Source organism: Rattus rattus, chromosome 3 (assembly GCF_011064425.1).
Source record: "Rattus rattus isolate New Zealand chromosome 3, Rrattus_CSIRO_v1, whole genome shotgun sequence".
Classification (NCBI taxonomy): domain Eukaryota; kingdom Metazoa; phylum Chordata; class Mammalia; order Rodentia; family Muridae; genus Rattus; species Rattus rattus.
The window spans coordinates 149557756-149576910 of NC_046156.1; the positions used below are offsets into that span (position 1 = coordinate 149557756).

The 19155-nt window shown below is 49.8% G+C and overlaps 1 long non-coding RNA gene across 1 annotated transcript in view; it reads right to left on the reverse strand.

Annotated features, from left to right (window-relative positions):
* Window positions 1-10944: 10944 nt before the first annotated feature.
* LOC116897051 overlaps window positions 10945-19155 on the reverse strand; it is a 39079-nt gene continuing 30868 nt past the window's right edge. Inside the window, exon 3 of the long non-coding RNA XR_004387391.1 lies at window positions 10945-11182. This is a non-coding gene — a long non-coding RNA (uncharacterized LOC116897051). The remainder of the gene's footprint in view (window positions 11183-19155) is intronic.

Genomic DNA, 19155 nt, shown 5'->3' on the forward strand with positions numbered 1-19155 from the left:
GAGGGAGGGGAAACGAGGATTTAATGAACGATTCACACAAGGGGGAAAGGAGCAAAGTGACCGCGGAGGAGACCAGAATGAACAGTGGTGTCCCAAGGAACTGACCTCATCCCCTCTGTTACTTTGTCAGCAACCAGGCTTCGAGGGAATGCAGGGCTCGGGGACACTTCTGAGGTTAGTCCAGGAAGAATGAGGGTGGGAATAGACTGCAGCAAACAGCAGCTGGATTACCCAAAATGCTTTGCTGCTGAGAGTGAGATTGTGAGTTTATGAGACTGGAAACAGGGGCTTCCCTGAAGCAGGGCAGAAGCAGGCTTCTGGAAATTTCTGACTGGAGAGACTCAGATGCAATGCAATCTCCTGGCCCTGCTGTCCCCTGTTCCCCAAGTATCATAAAGGCAAAGTCCTTAAGAAGCCACTGCCACTTAAAACTAAAAAAGAAAAATCATGTGTCTGGGCATGTTCCTATATGATCGGGTACCCTCAGAGACCAGAACAGGGTGTCAGACCCTGAAACTGGAGCTGCAATGTGAGCCACAATATTGGTGCTGGGCATCGAACCTAAGTCCTCTGGAAAAGAAGCCAGTGTCCTTAACTGTTGAGCCAACTCTTCTGCCTCACAACTTTAAAACTAAGTGTGTGCGTGTGTGTGTGTGTGTGTGTGTGTGTGTGTGTGTGTGTGTGTGTTGTCTCTCTGTGCTTTTGTGTGTATAGGTCAAAGTCAACCTCAGGAGCAGTGCACTCGTGTTTCTGAGACAGGGCTCCTCTCTGGCCTGGAACCTGGTGATGAGTCTGGTCAAGGCCAGTGAGCCCCAGGGACCCACCTATCCGCAGCGCCCCAGCATTATGTGGTTTTTAAACTTTGTTGTTAGCACATATTAAGTATAGGCTTTCGTTGTGTAATCGTCAGTTCTTAGCATCTTATATATAGCTCCTTGTCAACAGTACAGAGGGAAGAATATAGCATCAAAGTAACACATGCTCACGGAGAGAAGAGACCAGCCCAGACCCGCTCAGCTGCTGTAATCCCACCTCACCACTGCAGTGGATCTCTCTCCCGCCTTCCTATGGGTCTGTTCACACTCTTTTCTTATTAGTTTTTTTCTTACACAAGTAGTCATACTGTCTTTGAATCTGCTATCTGAGCTGGGAGTTTGCTGGGCATATCCATATCTGAGGTCCTGTTATGTGCAGGGATTTGTTTTGGACAGATGCATGGTGTAGTTTAGAAACACGAGGGTGAGTTGGAGGTAGAATGCGAGGAACGGTGAACGAACGTTCCCTGAAAGAGCCACGCCTGTGTTGGAGATTCTGAGTCAAAATGATTTGGGGCTCTCCAGTCATTTTAAAAGCCATTCATTTATCCCCCTGCACCTGTTTTAACATCCTTTTGGCTACTAGATAGAACCTTTTGAACAGGTTAACTAAGCAAGACCATTAGCCTCTACCAACTCTGAGGCCAAGAATGTAACAATGTCTGACACCTACAGCACAGGTGTTTTGCTGTGACCCCCTACCTTATATAACTGCTAGATCCATTGTCTCAAGTGTGCGCATGGTGTGTGTAGAGGCCAGAGGACAGCCTTGGGTGTCACCGCTGAAGCACTGACCACTCTGTCTGTCTGTCTGTCTGTCTGTCTGTCTGTGACAAGGCCTCTTGCTGGCTTAGAATTTGTCAAGCAGGCTCAGCTGGCTGGCTAGTGAGTCCATGGAACCTGCTTGTGTCCACCTCCCCAGCACTGGGATTACAAGCGTGCTCTACCACATCTTGCTTCTGTACTGGGTTTTGGAACTCAGGCCTTCACGCTTGTAAGGCAAGGGCTTTACAACTGGCCTCGTTCCCCACTGCAGTGCACTGACTTATGCTGCTTCTATAGAACAATTCACTGGAAGCGGTCTGAACTCGTGCTGCTGGATCTTATTCACTTCTGTTTGTCTGGGGACAAACTTTTTCCTATTCCATTTGAAGCAGGAACTGTGATTTGTTCTGACAGCATTTGGGAGACACTCAGAGGCAGACTGGGGATGGGAGGTAAAGACAAGGCCGCAGCCCCAAAAGCCAGGGGCAGAACATGGGGCTGAAGAGGCTCTTGGGATGTGGCCATGCTTAAGGCCAGGTCTGGAGGGCAGAGGTTGAGGAAGTACCCCATGAGCACCCAGCCTGTCTCCTACAGCTCTGCTACTTGTCTGTGTTGAAGGAAGCCACGGTTAGGTTTTGTGTGGGTGCAGGTGAAGGACTCGGTATTTAGAAAGTGTACCGCTGCTACGTCATGAAGACTTTAGTAAAAAGCACGTGAAATTCCTGAAGTGATTTCTGTCACTCCATGAGCTGAAGAAGCCTCATCTTACCAAACAACTCAGAGACATCCTCGGATCACTTGGCTTTGCTGAGTGTTTGTGGTGGGGCCAAGTGGGTTGGGGTCTCTCTAGTATACATTCATTTAACTACAGAGGAGTCAGTCTGCTGAGTCCAAGCCCCTCGAGTAGTGAAGGGGCTACTGATGTGCTGTCTCAGAACATGCTGGCTTCTTCTGGCACGAGCTGCAGGAAGGCACTAAGCCCATCTCTCCTACATGCAGCCAGCACTGAGGAGTCCATAGGAGAGGAGCTGATGTCCTGAAACCAAGGTGTGAGAGAAGTCAGAGAGAGGAAATAGGACAGTCATGAGCCTAACCCCTTTCTGCATCCCAAACTGTGCCTCTGCCTGTGTGAATCTGGCTCCTTTGTCCAGCCCAAGAGCACACAGGATAAGCGAGGGCAGACAGAGTGGACTGTACTCAGATGCTCTGGGGTTCTCAGGGTCCATCTGCTTCAACTGTTGACCCCGTCAATGGGGGCTGCTGGGTGTGTCTGGGTGATTTGAGGCTAAGAGGTCTGTGGACTATGGACCCAAGAGCCTGAGGGCCATAGACTGGACTCCAACATTTTTCAATCACTTGGAAAAGAATATAAAATGGTCACCATTCTGGGTGCCCTTTTAAATTCCCAGGAGCAAGCTGAAGTAGGAGCAGTGTGATAATTAATTCCACATCATTGTTCCCTAAGGCACGGCTGTGAACTCAAGGGTCCAACTGCTGCAATCCTTCTTGCTTTTGATTTACTTTCTAATGTGAGTCAAGGCACCTGAAGGCAAGAGCAGAGCAAACTCCTCAGGAGAACTGCACAAAAAAGTCAGCCTGGCAGGGAGTCCAGAAAGAATTTGAATATGTGGCAGAGGTCATCTCTCCACACCCGCTACCAGAGTGCTAGGAGCAGGAAGCCTGAAACTCCCAGCCCATCACACACAGACACACACAGACACAGACACACACAGACACAGACACAGACACAGACACACACACACACACACACCCAAACACACACACACACACACACACACACACACACACACACACACACACACACACACACACACCACACACACATACACACACACACACACACACACACAACACACACACACACACACACACACATACACATACACACACACACACACACACACAGACACACAAACACACACACACACACACACACACACAAACACACACACACATACATGCAAACACACACACAAACACACAGACACACAAACACAGAAACACACTATACAAACACACACAGACACACACTACACAAACACTCACATAAACAAACACACACACACACACACACACACACATCAAGCATGATGGGTAGGCAGGGCTTTGCACTGTGACTGACAGGAGCTGTGAGAATCAGGCTAGGAGGAAACGTGATCTCCCTGACCTTTTCATCACAGGGAGGCTGGGGGGAGGGGCACAATGGTCACAGGTTCTGAGGACCCACAGGAGACCCAAGGACAGCATTGTCCTTGATGGCTGAATTCTATAAAAGCATCTGCTACTGGACAAGTCACTGCCTTATCTCAGGATACTCACAGGGACAGTGTCCTGTACAATGTAGCTCCTTAGGTTGGGGGGAGCGTGTTTCTGGAACACTGCATGTGAAACTGACTAGAGGCAGGAAAAGGGAACGGAGGACAGCATTCTCAACACTTATTGGCCTCAGTGGGGTACAGATAGCTGGAGATCCCATGGGAAGGAATTTGAGAGGGAGTAAACATCGCAAACTGGAGAGGTAAATATTAGATTTTTATATTGGACTAACATTAAATATTAAAAATTAGTAAACACTAGAAACATGAAGTAAAAAGTTCAAAGATTAGGTTTTCAAATACATTTTGACCATATGTCTTTTTTCTTTAAAGATGTATTTATTTTATATGTGAGTACACTGTCACTCTCTTCAGACACACCAGAAGAGGGCATTGGATCCCATTACAGATGGTTGTGAGCCGCCATGTGGTTGCTGGGAACTGAACTCAGGACAATTGGAAGAGCAATTAGTGCTCTTGACCACTAAGCCATCTCTCCAGCCTGACCATATGTCCTAAAATGTGTGCTCTGGCCAGAGACTGTGGCACTCTGCAGCCTTAGCCCTGTGGAAGCTGAAGCAGAACTATTGGAAGCTGGAGTTGGGAGGCAGTCTGGGTCACACAGTACATCCCAGGCCAACCCGGTCCCAGGCAACCCTGTCTCAAAACAAAACACAACGCACTCTTGCACTTTACGTCCACGCCACAGGCCTAGCGATGACCTCACATCAAGACACTTGCACTTCCCAGTGCCACCATGGTCTCTAGGAGCCACCGGGCTTTGCGTGCACAGTAATCCTGCCACCATGATCGGGGAGACATCTGTGGCCACAGCAACCCTGGTCTGGCCACGCAGCCACAGCAGGACTCATCTGTTCTGGTGGGGATGGTATTTGTGACTCAGCCAAGAAGTTGGTGTGACCTAAGGTCTGTAGTCCCGGTCGAAGGAATTCAGAACGGGAAGTGTGGAACTTTCATTGTGAGCAAGAAGGTCAGGAAACAACTGTCGCTCCTGCCCTTCCTTGGCCTCAAGCTCTCCAATCTTTAAAATCACTTATTGAAGATTTTGAGGAACTGTGGGCCAGAAGGAAGTAGTTCCCATTAGAGCTGGGAGTGCTTCCTGGCCATTGCTGGCCGCTGCTTTGTCCCTTCTGGGCCTGGAGCAGCTGCTCAGTGTCCTGCACTGAGATCACCGGTTTCCCAGTCTAGGACCATGTCGAACTCTCGACAGGGTCAACTGAGCCACACGTCCGTCCTCCGTCACTCCCTACACTTTTCTGTTGAACACTTACACATTCTGCCATTTCTCCGTATCTGCAGAAGGCAGGATAAAACACCCACAACGCCCAGCGGCACAGTGACCTTATGGCATGCAGACATAAGGAAGGCTAACATCACATCCTCCTAATTGCCCTGAATCCTAGCATAGCAATTTGTAAAATCAGTTTCAATATTTTACTTAATTATATACAAAATGCTACCATCCCAACATGTCATGAACATTAAAATTTACTGTTGACTTGATGTGATTTTTTCATGTTCATAAGCTCCCTTGTCAGTAATAATCTCTCTGAGAGGCTAAAGTGACAAGCTGTCTCCACAGAGAGGGCCGGACAGGATTCTGATGGTGACTGTCCTAACTTCCTGCCCTACGGAGTAAGGTACGCGGTACCCAGTAGAGATTTCTCCCAGGTGACAGATCCAGGTCCCACCCCTACAGGACATCCGGTTTTAGGCTGTTCACTCCTGGGCACTGTGGCCATTTTATCTTGCCTAACGAATTCTTTTATTTTGTTATGCTCTCTCCCTCATCTGCATTTCACTGTGGTGTGAAGTTTCCCCCAGAGCCTCACCAGGTGCCTTTAATACCCACTGGGCGGAGCCAGGCATCTGTGTTTCCATACTCGGTTCCCCCAAGCTGCAGAGGGCAGGTAAGCCTGGGCAACCAGCCATGGCAGTAGCAACAAATAAGCGCCTTCCTTCATACAGGCACTGTTGAGAGCTTGTGAGCCTGGAGCTCTGTGTTCAATGCCCTGCCCAGCCTGGGTTTCTAGCTAATAATGTGAGGTCCTTTAACTCTAGGACTTTTAAAGCTGCCAAGTCCTTGTCATCCAAAATAGAATTCTGTGTGGTCCCGGACACTCAGGTTGTCCTTCCCAAGCATCCTTGGGTAGGAGAGTCACCATGTCAAAGCATCTGTCCATATGTGTGTCTGCACACATACATACACGTCAGAGAGAGTGAGAAGCCAGGAAAGCTGACCTGCCAAAAGTAAAAAATGGTAACCCAGGCGTTCTGGAGTTTCATTAACAGAGCCATTCCCATGTTGGTGGTTCTGACCAGAGTTCAAGACGATGAAGCTATTTTCTGCAAAAGCTTTCTCTCCTCCGTTCACCTAAGCCCAAGCAGCAGGACCCACACTGCCTGAAGGCTGCACAGCAGGTAAGTGCTGGGAGCCAGACTCAGACCCACCCTTGTGCAGGGCCCATGACCAACCTTATAAGCCCCGCACCCTGAGTTTGGCAAGCCTCACACTTTGGGGTATCATCTTCTGTGTATGACATAAAGATGCAGCTGTTTTAGGTTAGTAATTTAAATGTAGTCCATGAGTCCCCTATTTGACAGGACTTATTCAAATTTATTTAGACATTTGCTTTCTGACTTTGCAATTTTTTTTCTTTAAAAACTGCCACTTATGTCCTAAGTGGCCACTTAACCAACATCCGAAGAACTCATGAATAGGTTACTAAGTCATCCGACCCTCCCCAGCAAGTGTCATTTCAGTCTGACGGAGGAAGGGCCAGGCCTGAGAGGCTGCAGGCTTGTTCTGAGTCCTGGTGCTGAGCTTTTAGGGGCTCTTGGGCCATGCTCTTGCCACACTAATCTTCCCCTGTGTCACAGGCAGCTCAAGTCATGAGCTTCAGGGGAGTGAAAGCTCCAAACTATGCACCAAATCAAAGGACAGGAGAGGAAGGACAGGATCAAAGGTGGCTTCTGGTTACCAGAGGGTGGGGTTATGTTCTCAGGTCGATCAACTGGTAGGCTGTGACTTTACCTTTCTGTGGCTTAGTTTCTCATTCTGTAACAAGGATGAGCAACACACCCTACCTCCTCAGTTGCTTGTATGGATGTGCAGCACACTCACAGCTTAGCATATAGGATGCATGCCATAAGTCAGCTGCTACGATGACAAGATGGGGGTAAATGAAGAGAAGACAGCACAGTCAGTCCCACTAGTGAACACTGCTAGTGCATGTCTTATAGCTACTGGACTGGTGGGGATCACACGGACTGGGGAGGACATCATGGTCCTTCAGAGGGGCTGCAAAATCATGTCCATACCTCAGATGATTGCACCTTCCCACATGTCAGGCAAAGCGGATGTGAAAGCTATTATTACCTGTGTGGGGCTCAAGTGCAGGGAGGGCTCAGGGGTTCCAGGCAGGGATTAGGGTGGTGCTAAGTGCCTGGGGTGGACAGTTGTACTGCTCAGGTCTCTGGGGACTGTGTGCCCGTGTGTGTGTGTGCGTGCATGCGTGCGTGCCTGTGTGTTGAGGTGGGACAGCGTTGATCTAGGATGTCACAATTGAGCTCTGTAAGTGTGCACATCTGTGACTGATCTGAGGACTCCATACTGAGGTCAGGGCTCAGTGGTGGGAAGAAACAGCTTTTGTCAGGACAAACAGAAAGAGACCAGGCGGCTGGGGGGCTCGCAGAATACGTTCTTCTTAGGTACCTTCTGCATGGAAACACAGTTAGGACGACTTGGAAGCAAATCCTGGAGCTTTATTTCAGCTTTGTTTAGAACCTGTGGCCTCGTGTGCTCCCAGAAGTCCCACCTGGGGTGTTTCCTGAAGCATCGCAGCAAACAGATGGAAGGCGAGTCCTTTCCTGCCTCTCCCCGTCCCTCTCATAGCTTCCTGGCCTGGTCGTCTATTATTGAGGTTATTAATTTCACAGACGCCTGAACAGTCATTAGCATGGCTGGGGAGACGCGCCTACTGTCTCACTCCACTGCACCCAGACAGGGCTCTGTAAAGGCATTCTTCAAATCTGCCTGCTACGGCCGCTTCCCTGCCTGCAGCCTGATGTCCCCACCAGATGGTGCTGCTGGTCCTTTCAGAACTGGTGAAGGCTGTGGTCAGACACAGCTTCTGGAAACCCAGTGTCCCCTGTGGCCAGCGGGTAGCTACTAAGGAGGCACTGACTGTCTGGTAAGAACTCCACCCGGGTACTTCCAGTGTGACGAACCTGATAGAAGGACCCACACCTGCCTTAGGTACATGCAATTGTTGTGTTTTTCAAAAGGACATGAGCAGGTGCTAGGCTAGCATATACATGTAACTCATGTTCAGTCTGGTTGCAGTGAGGAGTTTTGTCACTGGAATTAGTCCTAAGTGTCTGTTCCTTCCTGTAGACATCCCAAATTCAGGGCCAGTCTGTTTTTCCAAGGGTTCAGAGGTGGCCAGGACAAGGGTTGCACATGATACAGCAGCTCCTGCTTGAGGCTATAATGTGCTCACTGGATCTTCAGGGTCCAGCCTAGTCTACTTGTTCTACACAAGGGAAGCTAAACCTCCCGGGGCTGAATGTGAGACTACCGTGGCTTCTAGTTAATGCCTCTCTACACTCAGGACAGTGTGAAAGCTACCAGCTGCTTCAGGAGGGGGTGTGGTCCTCACCTTACCTGTGGACAGTTCCAGAAAGTTGCTCTTGGGCTAGGCTCTTTACAGTCGGAAACTCACATCCCACTCTTCCTCCTGTTTTTACCTCCTTCTCCTCATTCCTTTCACAGAGGACAGACATCAGTGCTACTCCAAGACTAATCTTTCCTCATTGTAGTGGTTTGTATATGCTCGGCCCAGGGAGTGGCAGTATTAGAAGATGTGGCCTTGCTGGGGTAAGTGTGGCCTTGCTGGGATAGGTGTGGCCTTGCTGGGGTAAGTGTGGCCTTGCTGGGGTAAGTGTGGCCTTGCTGGGGTAGGTGTGGCCTTGTTGGAGTAAGTGTGGCCTTGCTGGGGTAGGTGTGGCCTTGTTGGAGTAAGTGTGTCACTGTGTTATGGGCTCTAAGTCCTCTTCCTAGCTGCCTGGAAACCAGTATTCTGCTAGCAGCCTTCAGATGAAGATGTAGAACTCTCAGCTCCTCCTGTGCCATGCCTGCCTGGAGGCTGCCATGTTTCCACCTTGATGATAATGGACTGAGCCTCTGAACCTGTAAACCAGCCCCAATTAAACGTTGTCTTTAGTTGCCTTAGCCATAGTGTCTGTTTACAGCAGTGAAACCCTAACAAGACACTCACAGACTCCATATGCAGGAATGATCTTGGTGGTCAAGAGTCACTACTTTCATCCCACCACAGAGGAGAGACCCCTGGGCACGCAAGCCCAGCACTGCTTTCCCACAGTTTTTAACTACTCAGAAGCACAGAGCACAGTGTGTGAATGGGCACGGGAGGGCACGGGTTATGGAGACAGAGGTTCTGGGTTCAGATGGGGAGCCTCTTGGCCTCATTATCTATCTGTAGAATAGGAATGAGATCCACCTCATGCAATAGCTAGAAGTTTAAATGAGTAGCCCACATCTGTCCACAAGCTCACGCTTGGTGGCAACAATGGAGTTAATTTTGTTTTCTGGACTGGGACATAAGAATTTCTCCTGGAGCCTGGAGGGATGGCTCAATGGCAAAGAGGACCCATGTTTGGTTCTCAGTACCCACCCTGGGCAGCTCACAACCACCTGTAATCCCAGTCAGAGGATTCAATGCCTCTGGTCTGAGGGGCAACTGCATTCATGTGCTCACACATATAAGAAAAGTAAATCTTTAAACAGGAATTTTCCTTCATTCCTTCCTTTTTTGTCCTCCTCCCTCATTTTTTCTTGACTAGAGCATTTTAGAGCTTCCCAGCGCTCATCTGAGGAGTGTCAGGATACCCACTGGGTCCTCCCTCTTCACCCTAAGCATCACTGGTACCCGAGGATTGGCAGGAATTAGGAGAAATGCGCCTCCAGCTCTCTGAAGCCCCGTCTGCCCTACTCCCAGCACATTCTGTACTCCCAATAGGACAAGCTGCCTTCCTTTGTCAGTGTTCCAGGGAAGACAGTTTTTAGGAAGAATGTGGACCATCACCAAAGGTAGAAATGCACTTAAAAACAAGCCAGGTTGGAATGTGCCCTATCACATGACAGCGTGGGAGCAAGAAGCTGAAGGGCAGAGGCCCTGCTAGTTAGCTCCAGGGCCCTGGGGTGAAGGCTTTTGGTTGGTGGAAGGCAGTCCCTGTACATGCTGAGTCAGGAGTTGGACCTGTCTGTAGTAGTGAAGTCTGGAGAGACTCCTAGAATTGGGTAGGAACTGCATACGTGATGTTACCCCGAGCGGCCTGAGAATAATCCATGTGATCATCAGCCTGTGTGTAAAACCATACGTGCATTAAAAGCTTTACAAGCTACTTGTAAATTTCAGTAAGTAACACACTTGAAGCTATCCCATCTTTGATTCTGAAAGCAGGGATGTTTTTAGGCGCATTCTTTTGAATTTCAATTACGAGGAAGGACCAGGGAACAGTCAATGCTGATTAGGCAAGTGCTGGGGACTCGAGTATTAATCGTTGAAAATAAATTTCCAGATTTAGTCATCTGGAAATAAAATTCAGGCTCAAGGGTCACGCTTTATGGTGGGTGATTTCTGGAGGTGGGGGTGTCCAGTTCAAAGGACAAAGTATGTAGCTTTGGACTGAACTGAACAGTGGCTCTTAAAAGGAGAGGAAACTGACAGGTCCTGATAAGACTGCCCACCAGAAAGGATGAGATGGTCAAACCCAGACAACCTTCCACATCTGCACCTGCTCACATTTCTAGAGCAACAGTCTTCAGGAATCACAGCCCAGCAATGAGGGAAAAATGATGTTTTCTCCTCCTCGGGGTCCCTTCTGCCAAGCACTAGGCTAAGCCTAGGAAGCTATGCATCTAGCAAGAACCAAAGCATGGCCAAGAGGGTATCACAGCCGGGTCAAAGTCTGCACACAGAGTATACACCCAGTACGAGGGCTCTCTGACTTCTTTATTGCTGGTTCCTCAGAATTAGGTATCTGTAACCCTCTCCGTCACATGTAGCGGAGAGGGATTTGGTGAGCGGAGAACATCAGTCACCTCCAGCTTCTAAGACGGCCGATCAGAAGCTGTTCTGGTCCGGAGATATGCAAACTCAATGGCTGCCTGTGTGGAGGTGCAACTTAGGAACCTCCTTAGATCACAGCACGCACTTGGGCCTTTCCCAGAATTAGCAGAAAAAAACAAAGTAGTAAAAAAAAAAAAAAAAAACAAAAAACAAAAAACAAAACAAAACAAAACAAAAACCGCATCACTAATTTTGCTCCCCCTTTTAAAAAGCTGCTAGTGAAGAGGACGACTTCCATATCACAAGCTGCCCTGCTACTCGCACGTCTACAGCAGGCTGGGTGGTGGCCAGGAGTGTAGCACACAAGGCTGGGCTGGTACAGACTGGAATCAAAGCCCCTCAGTCTGGCTCTGTGTACACTTGGAGCCTCAGGCGGAGCTGCCCCTCTCTACCCTGATATGGACCAGACGCGATGCTCCTTGATCTTGGCTCACTTTGCGCTAATCAATATTTAGGGCCCTAAGGCTGTCTTCCTATGCTCATAATCCAGGAAGTGTTTGTGCTACCTCTGGAGTGCTTGCTCCCTGTCCAGTAGCTGGAGGGACGGTGGATGTCATCTCCCCCCTTATCCTAGCAAGAAGACAGTCACCTCCACCAGGGACCCTGTTCACAGGTGGGGAAAGGCAAAGACTGTTCCCAAAGGGCTCCTTTAAGATCAAGAGGCCACGGAAGCAAACTGTGAGGTCTGCCAGAAGCCGAGTCGGAAGGACATTCTAATTTCCCAGAAACAACACTGTTCAGTTTCAATGTGGCTGGTCTCTGTGGCAACCATGAAAAAGCTGAGTATGTCCTTGAGAATAGACAAAATTTCCATGAGGCAGAGCCTGATGGTGAGATCACCTGTCCCATGAGAAGCACCGGGAAGGGGACACCCCAACTGTCTATGGGTGAGGTGTCCATTCCCTTACTCCAACCCCAGCAAGCTATTCTTGGGCTATAGGAGAACCATAGTATCTCTGTGAGTTTGGCAAATATAGGTGTCTGGTGTTGAAAGAAGGAGGAAGGGCAGTACTCATACTCTGAGTCATCCAGAGCCCTCCTCGCCCTCCCTGTCAGTCCCTCTGCTCCTTGGGATGTCTCCTTCCCCGTGCTTTCCCTGGGACAGTTGGGGTGTCTCCTTCCCCGTGCTTTCCCTGGGACAGTTCACCTCACCAATTATGTAGTCCGGCTTTATTGTTGTAAAGTGAGAAGGCAGAAGATGGATTGAGAAGCATTCTCAAAGGCTGAAAGAGACCAAAGCCAGTAGGCAAGGCACAACGGCACTAGTATTTGGGCTCCGGTTTCCCTTATAAAAGAAGGAGCCAAGCATCCTCTCTGGAGCTCAGAGTGACCTGGGAAATATCAAGTCATCTCCACGTGTGAAGTGTGACTCAGGGAGACACCTACTAGTAAGGGATACGAAGGTGGCAGATTCCAGATGATAGGAGCGGTAGAGGAAGCAGAGAGCATCGTAGGAGCAGTGTGGCCCTTCTGGTGCTTTACAGAAAGGACTGAGCCCACAGCGGCCCGGCAGTTCCTCTGCAGAGCTGAGACATAATCAGGGAGATGGCCACGGCATAAACAGGGCAGGGAGGAGAAGCCCTGGGCTGATCCCTCAGCTGGATAGAACATGCATACAGGAGACATTCAGGTTAAATGGAAACTTATTCTTAAAGCAGCTACATTCTCTCTCTCTCTCTCTCTCTCTCTCTCTCTCTCTCTCTCTCTCTCTCTCTCCCTCCTCCCCCCTCCCCCCCTTATCCATTCATCCATTCTGAGTGAAGAAAGTATAAGATGGGCCAGGCTGCATTACAGGAGCTTCTGAATTGTCACCGCTGTCACCAATGCGCTGATGACATTTGCCAACAAGCACAGTAAGACTGAATGATGAAGAACGCAAACTAGGTCGGGGCTAAAAGTGAACAGGGGGCGGGGAATTGCCAGGGCTGGGGAGAAGGCAGGGTCAGTGATAGCAGCTCCTGGCTGGGAGCTGCACCTTGCCTGTGGGGCTCCAGAGTGGTCCTGGTGTATAGAGCACAGCAGTCAGTCTGCAGGGACTGTGCTCCCCCCAAGGCATCCATAGTCACTGAGCTAACCCTAGTATACACTACGGTCTTGGGTGCTGTGGACCCAGGGACAAAAATACAGTGTTGACCTAATGAAGTACAAATCAGGAAGGTGCTGGGATCTAAGGGAGAGATAGACTCAGGGCAGACTTATCCACTTTATGAAAGCACTCCCAAACCCTGCTGACTCTCTGCTGACCAGCAGAGGGAGAAGACACCATTCGAGGGGGCCTTGAGTCTTCTGCAGGGTGGCCATGCCTCCACACGACAGTCTGGGGTCCTGGTCTGTCCATGTGTAAAGATCAAGTGTCCTCTGTCATCCTTAAGGTACATCACACTGAACACACTTGTAGGCCACTCTAAGTTGAGACACAAGTCTAGAATGCTCCTCACCTTTACTCCGGCTGGTAAGACTTCCATTTTCCTGTGGAGCCAATGCTCACACTCCCTCTCCCTACTCTGACCTTGATATTAGAGCCAGCTGGAAAATACCAACGTCAAAGGCGACCACACATGCTACCCTTCTGGTACTTTCCCTGACTCTCCAAGGGCAGGACCGATGTACTGCCAGCTGTGTTTCCCTAAGAAGCTCCCACTTAACCAAAACACAATGAAAGCCTCTAGACCCTGGCTCCTTCTGAAGGTCAAGGACTATGGGGAGTTTGTGAACCCAGTGCCCAGGACACTGCTCGGTGCACACATATGTTCCTCAGATGCTAGGAGCATCCTTGGAGAGTGACATTAAGCTTAAAAGGTTTTTCGTGGCACAGAGGTAGTTAAGGAACCAGAGGTGGCTGACCCCTGCTCACTTCTGAGAATGGTAATGTAGATAGTTGTGTGCTGTTAGCCTCAAAGGCCTGCCCTGAGCAATGGGCTGCTACTCTGGAGCCCGAGAGAACGGGTTCTCACTTCTGCTCAGTCTGGTGCCTTTCACAGTGAGCTCGGGCTAAGGAGAATCTCTTCCCAGAACTGGGGAAGACGGGCGGGGCCGGGAGTTGAATCCATGATAGATAGGGACATTAGGTGGGGGCAGAAAGGAAGAGAAGGACACATTATGTATCTACTCAAGAGACTGAGTTAAACATACATACTGAGTTAAACCTTCTCTTCCTGTCGTATGCTGACTCATGGCACTGGCCAGCAGTGACTGGGTTTCTTCATAGGATTCTTGCTGCATGTTCCTAAAAGTCTGGATTAGTTCTGAAAGTCCAGATGACCAGCATCAGACTCTGGCAGAGACGTTTATCATGTAAAGAAATTGATGTCATTCATGACTAGGAACCCAACTCAAAGGAAAGAACAGTGCATCCAAGGCCTGCTCCCAAGACAGAGATGTACGGCTGCTAGCCTTGTCTTCAACTGAAAATCTGGGGTGCCCTGTCTCCACGGCCAGCGTCTCTAACAACTAAGACTCCTTTCTTACCTGGGACACCTTCCAACTACTGGGCCTAGTTAGCTGTGTAGAGACAGGAGACAGCTGCTTCCACAGGTCAGTTTTGTCATTGAGCAGTCAGGGCGGGAGGGAGGTCCAGGGTCTGTGAGGAACGCTCACTAGCGGGTGATGGACCACACTGAGAAGACAGCATGCTCCCCCTCCCCTGACGGGAAGCTTACTTGTTGAGGCATGGAAGGATCTTTTCTTCTTACATACGATGCATTTTTCTTTAGGTCTCTCATCTGTTTCGTCGTACACAAAATTGAAGGATCGGATACTGGATGTTTGTGTGCTGATCTCCAGGGCTCAGAGGAGAACCTGGTTCTTTCTCTACTTGTAGCAGCCCTGCCTGCGGGCAGGGAACACGCCCGGACTCCTGTGGAGCTGAACTTAGGAACGAGTGTGTGGGAGTCAACTTTAGAATTCTGGAAGTGTCACTTTGAGAGAGTAACCTGGTCGAGTTAGCTCCAAAAAGACTCCCCTAACAATTAAAAGCAATAGACTGAAGGAGCCATACGGGATGAATAAATTATTAAACTACGAGGAAGTTGCTATAAATATGCATGCAACTCAATAATTCATAATGGACGAGTACAACAAGGCTCGGCTGGCTTTAACAGCAGCTAGCATCCGGGGGCATGTGCCAACGGCCTCTTGACAGACAAGCCTGGGTGCAGGAGTGTGCGGAGCCTTCTGCCTTCTGGAGAGAAGCCCTCAGCACTCACGCCATGCCAGTGAGGAGCGCTGGAGACCTGAGAGCCTTTTTTTAAAAAAAAAGATATTTTCCATATTTTTTATTGGATAGTTTATGTATTTACATTTCAAATGTTATCCCCTTTTCTGGTTCTCCCTCTCCTCTCCCCCTCCCCCTGCTACTAGGAGGATGCTCCCCGTCCCACCCACCCACTCCCATCTTAACACCATGGCATTCCCCTACACTGAGGAGAGACCGAGGGCTCTCCTCCCACTGATGCCACACAAGGCCATCCTCTGCTACATATGTGGCTGGAGCCATGGGTCCCTCCATGTGTACTCTTTGGTTGGTGGTTGGTGGGGCAGGGGTCTGGTTGGTTGATATTGCTGTTCTTCCTATGGGGCTGCAAACCCCTTCAGCTCCTTCAGTCCCTTCTCTAACTCCTCCATTGGGATCCCTGTGCTCAGGCTGATGGTTAGCTGGAAGCCTTTTTGCTGAACTGAGGGCCAGAGCACATCCTTCACTCAGGCCAGGAAAAGTACAGTTAGCTCTCAGCTCTCTGCCTCAGTTTCCATTGCAGCTCCAATCTCTTGTACCAGGAACCACTAGGACTTCCAGAACTCTGTTTCTCAATTAAAAAAAAAAAAAAGGTTTCTTATTACCAGTATGTGGGAGGCGGAACATGTGTATGCTGCAGTGTGCATGTGGAGGTCAGAGGGCAACTTTTGGGAATTGGTTCTTTTTCCACATTCTTGAGACAAGCTATCTGTTGTTTGGGCTGCTCTGGGATACTCCCGGCTCGCTAGTTCATGAACTTCTGAGTGATTCTCCAGTGTCCACCTCCCATCTTGCTGTCACAGATGCTACTGCACCAAGTTCTTTGAGAGGCGAGTTCTGAGGACTGCGCTTCGTTCGTGAGGCTTGCAAGTGCTCTTACTAAGCCACCTCACTGGCCCTGGGTTTCTCAAATTTTACAAAGGGAACGTGTTCTGTAAGGGTGAAGGGTACCCTTAGGGGAAGGACCTTCACAGAACCCCACGTTTAAACTCATTGATTCGTCTACAGGATAAATAAAGGCTCACCTCGGTGGCACCTTCATGAGCATGTGCATTTGAGTACGGACATGTGAAGACAGACTTCCGAGCCGTCTGCATGGCTCCTCTGCCTGCCTGGTGATGCTGCCTTTCCGCCCTCTGGATCCTATGTGTTTCTCTGTCACTACCCCGCCCGTTAAGTCAGAGGAATGGACCTGGCAGATTCACGATGGTAGAACTGTAGGGAGGCAAAGAGAACCGTGGGCCTTTCCCTTGGATTGCGTGGGAACTTACGCAAGTCCCACACAATGATCTGCACAGAGCCAACACTGGCTTCTCAACTAAAGACACCTGCCATGCGGAAGGAGGGGGTGGTACGGCCGCCAGCCTCGGCTTGCTCCTTCCTGCACTGACATCACTGAGTACAAACACTCTGGCTGTGGCTTTTCGGTCTTTCACTGATGTCTGTGTGTGTCTGCTCACCGTCCCCTGGCCTTCAGGTGTATGCATGCCAGGAACACACAGCACCCATGCAGATGAGGCAGATCTAGCCTGTGGCCATAGGACTCTGTGTATCTGCTGCAGGTATGACCTCAGGATGGTGGCCCAAGACACCTAATTGTTGAACTCTTTGGTCTTATGGTGCGATCGCTGGGACCCATGGTCACCAAAGTTTTAGGAATTCTGCTTCCTTATGTGTCTCTTGCAGAGAGTGGACAGACAGACACACAGAAAGACAGACAGATACACACCAAGTTAAAGAAAAAAAGCTGCCTATTGTTACATAAGCAGTGACGGAGGGTCAGGATCCAAACTCTCAGAGTCACTAGAGACTGGGCTTCTAGCCATCGATGATGCTCTTTGAAATCCAAGGCCTCAGATGCAGCACAGTGTCTGCTAAGCTACATGAAACACCCCCAGGCTCACTGCCGAAGGACTGGTCCCCAGTTGGCAGTGCTATTTTTGGAGGTTCTGGAAACTTGTGAGAGGCGGAGGCTGGCAGGAGGAAGGTCACTGGGGCATGCTCTGGGGCTGGCCCTTGTTCCCGCCCTCCCTCTCTGCCTCTTGCCTACATGTTCCTCCTGCCGTGATGCTCTCTCTGCCTCACCTTGGATCTAGACCCAACGAGCCAAGGACTATGGATGGAAACTGTGAGACAAAGGAAATACCTCCTCCTTTTAGCTTGTTTCCTTTGGCATTTGTCATAGTAATGGAAAGAGTGACAGTTGCACTGTAGGTCTGTCAGGAAGGTGGATCGTGACAACAGAATGGCTGTGACCACCATAACATAACAGGTCCCCAGAACCTGGAACTAAACACACCATAGCACAGAAGGGTGGTGTGCTCCTAACAGGAGTGTGAGCTTTCTAACAGACTACAGCTTAGCTCTTTCACTAATTTGAAATTTGTGTTTGCTGGGGGAAGGGCTACAGACAACAGGAGGAAGATGGCAGGAGAATATTAAAAACTCTTAAGAAAACTAGACTCTGGAAGGGAATTAGAAACATCCTATAATAATCTGCGGAGTAACAATTGATATGTTTATTATAAACACTTCTGCTGGTGCATCAATCACGTTTCCCTGAGACAGACTTGAGATGCAGTGCGATCTCAAAGGAAGCGCTGGGCCGATTTCTCTGGTCTGCAGGAACAGACCACACGGCCTGTGGTTCAGTAGCAGCAGGGGCTGCTGAGGTCTTGCACCGTGAGGGCATATCTTGCCAATGGTTATTTGCAGTTGAAACACAACACACATGGTCTACGAAGACAGAGATGAGCTGCTTGCCATGGAAGACAGAGGCCCAGGTCTAGTGATGCATAGCTGTCCTCTTTATACCATGTCACTCTTGTCTGGTGTATAAGACCCTGATGTAGTGGACTCCCAGACAGGGGTGTGGCAATCAGATAAGACAGTACAGTCGCCACATTTGGAGAAGGTTTTCACACGCTCTGTCACCTCCCAGGTATGATCAGAAGTGTTCCGGGATACTGCTGGAAGGTGCTGAGCGGTAGATAGAGCAGCACTGTTGGGTGCGAAGAACTGCGTGGCTTTCTCTAAGGCAAGGGCCTCCCTTTAACTATGCTATGGCACACTGTGTGTGAACAGGAGGGAGTCTGTCTGGTGCCCACGACTCCCTGACTATGACACACATTTTAGAAATGCTTGTTAAGGCCAGTGTACCAAGATGCTGGCTTCAGACAATGCAGTACAAAGCTCGTTCTCGGCCCTGTGCCTGGCTCAGTTGGAGTCTGGGGCAGATGGTGCCTCACTGGAACCTGTGGCCTGGCCAGGGAAAAATGCCCAGGCTGTGGTAAAAGTGAGTCAGGCTGGAAACCTAGGCTGCTCGCCAGCTGCTGTACCTTTATGTTTTCAACTCAGGTAGTCCCAGCCCCAGCCCCTCTCAGGGGAACAACCTGATAGCTGTGGGTAGATGAGTTGGTCACAGCTGACAAGACATCAACGCACACCCACTGCTGAGAATGACCAGTGACCACCACCCATAAAATGCCGCATCTTTCCATGTGAGAGATTTCTATTTTATTTCATTTCTGACCCAGAAATTCAGGCTCTAGGGGACGGGATGCCTTTCCACCGTCACAGACCTGAGGCTAACAACACCTAAAGCTTCCTTCCCTAGCCGTGCACCCACCATGCTGTGCCCTGCCCCAGGGCTGGCGGGGATGCTGGACATCAAGAGTAGTCCTTCCAGTCAGCCGGCTGCTCAGTGTACCCAGAGCAGTCCTAGAGCCAATGAGGCAGCACTGGCTCCTCACACAGGACTGACTAGGGCAGGGAGAGATGGCGAGTGGAAAAAGCAGACGGGGGCTGACTGACGGCTGGAAGGCTGGGGACAC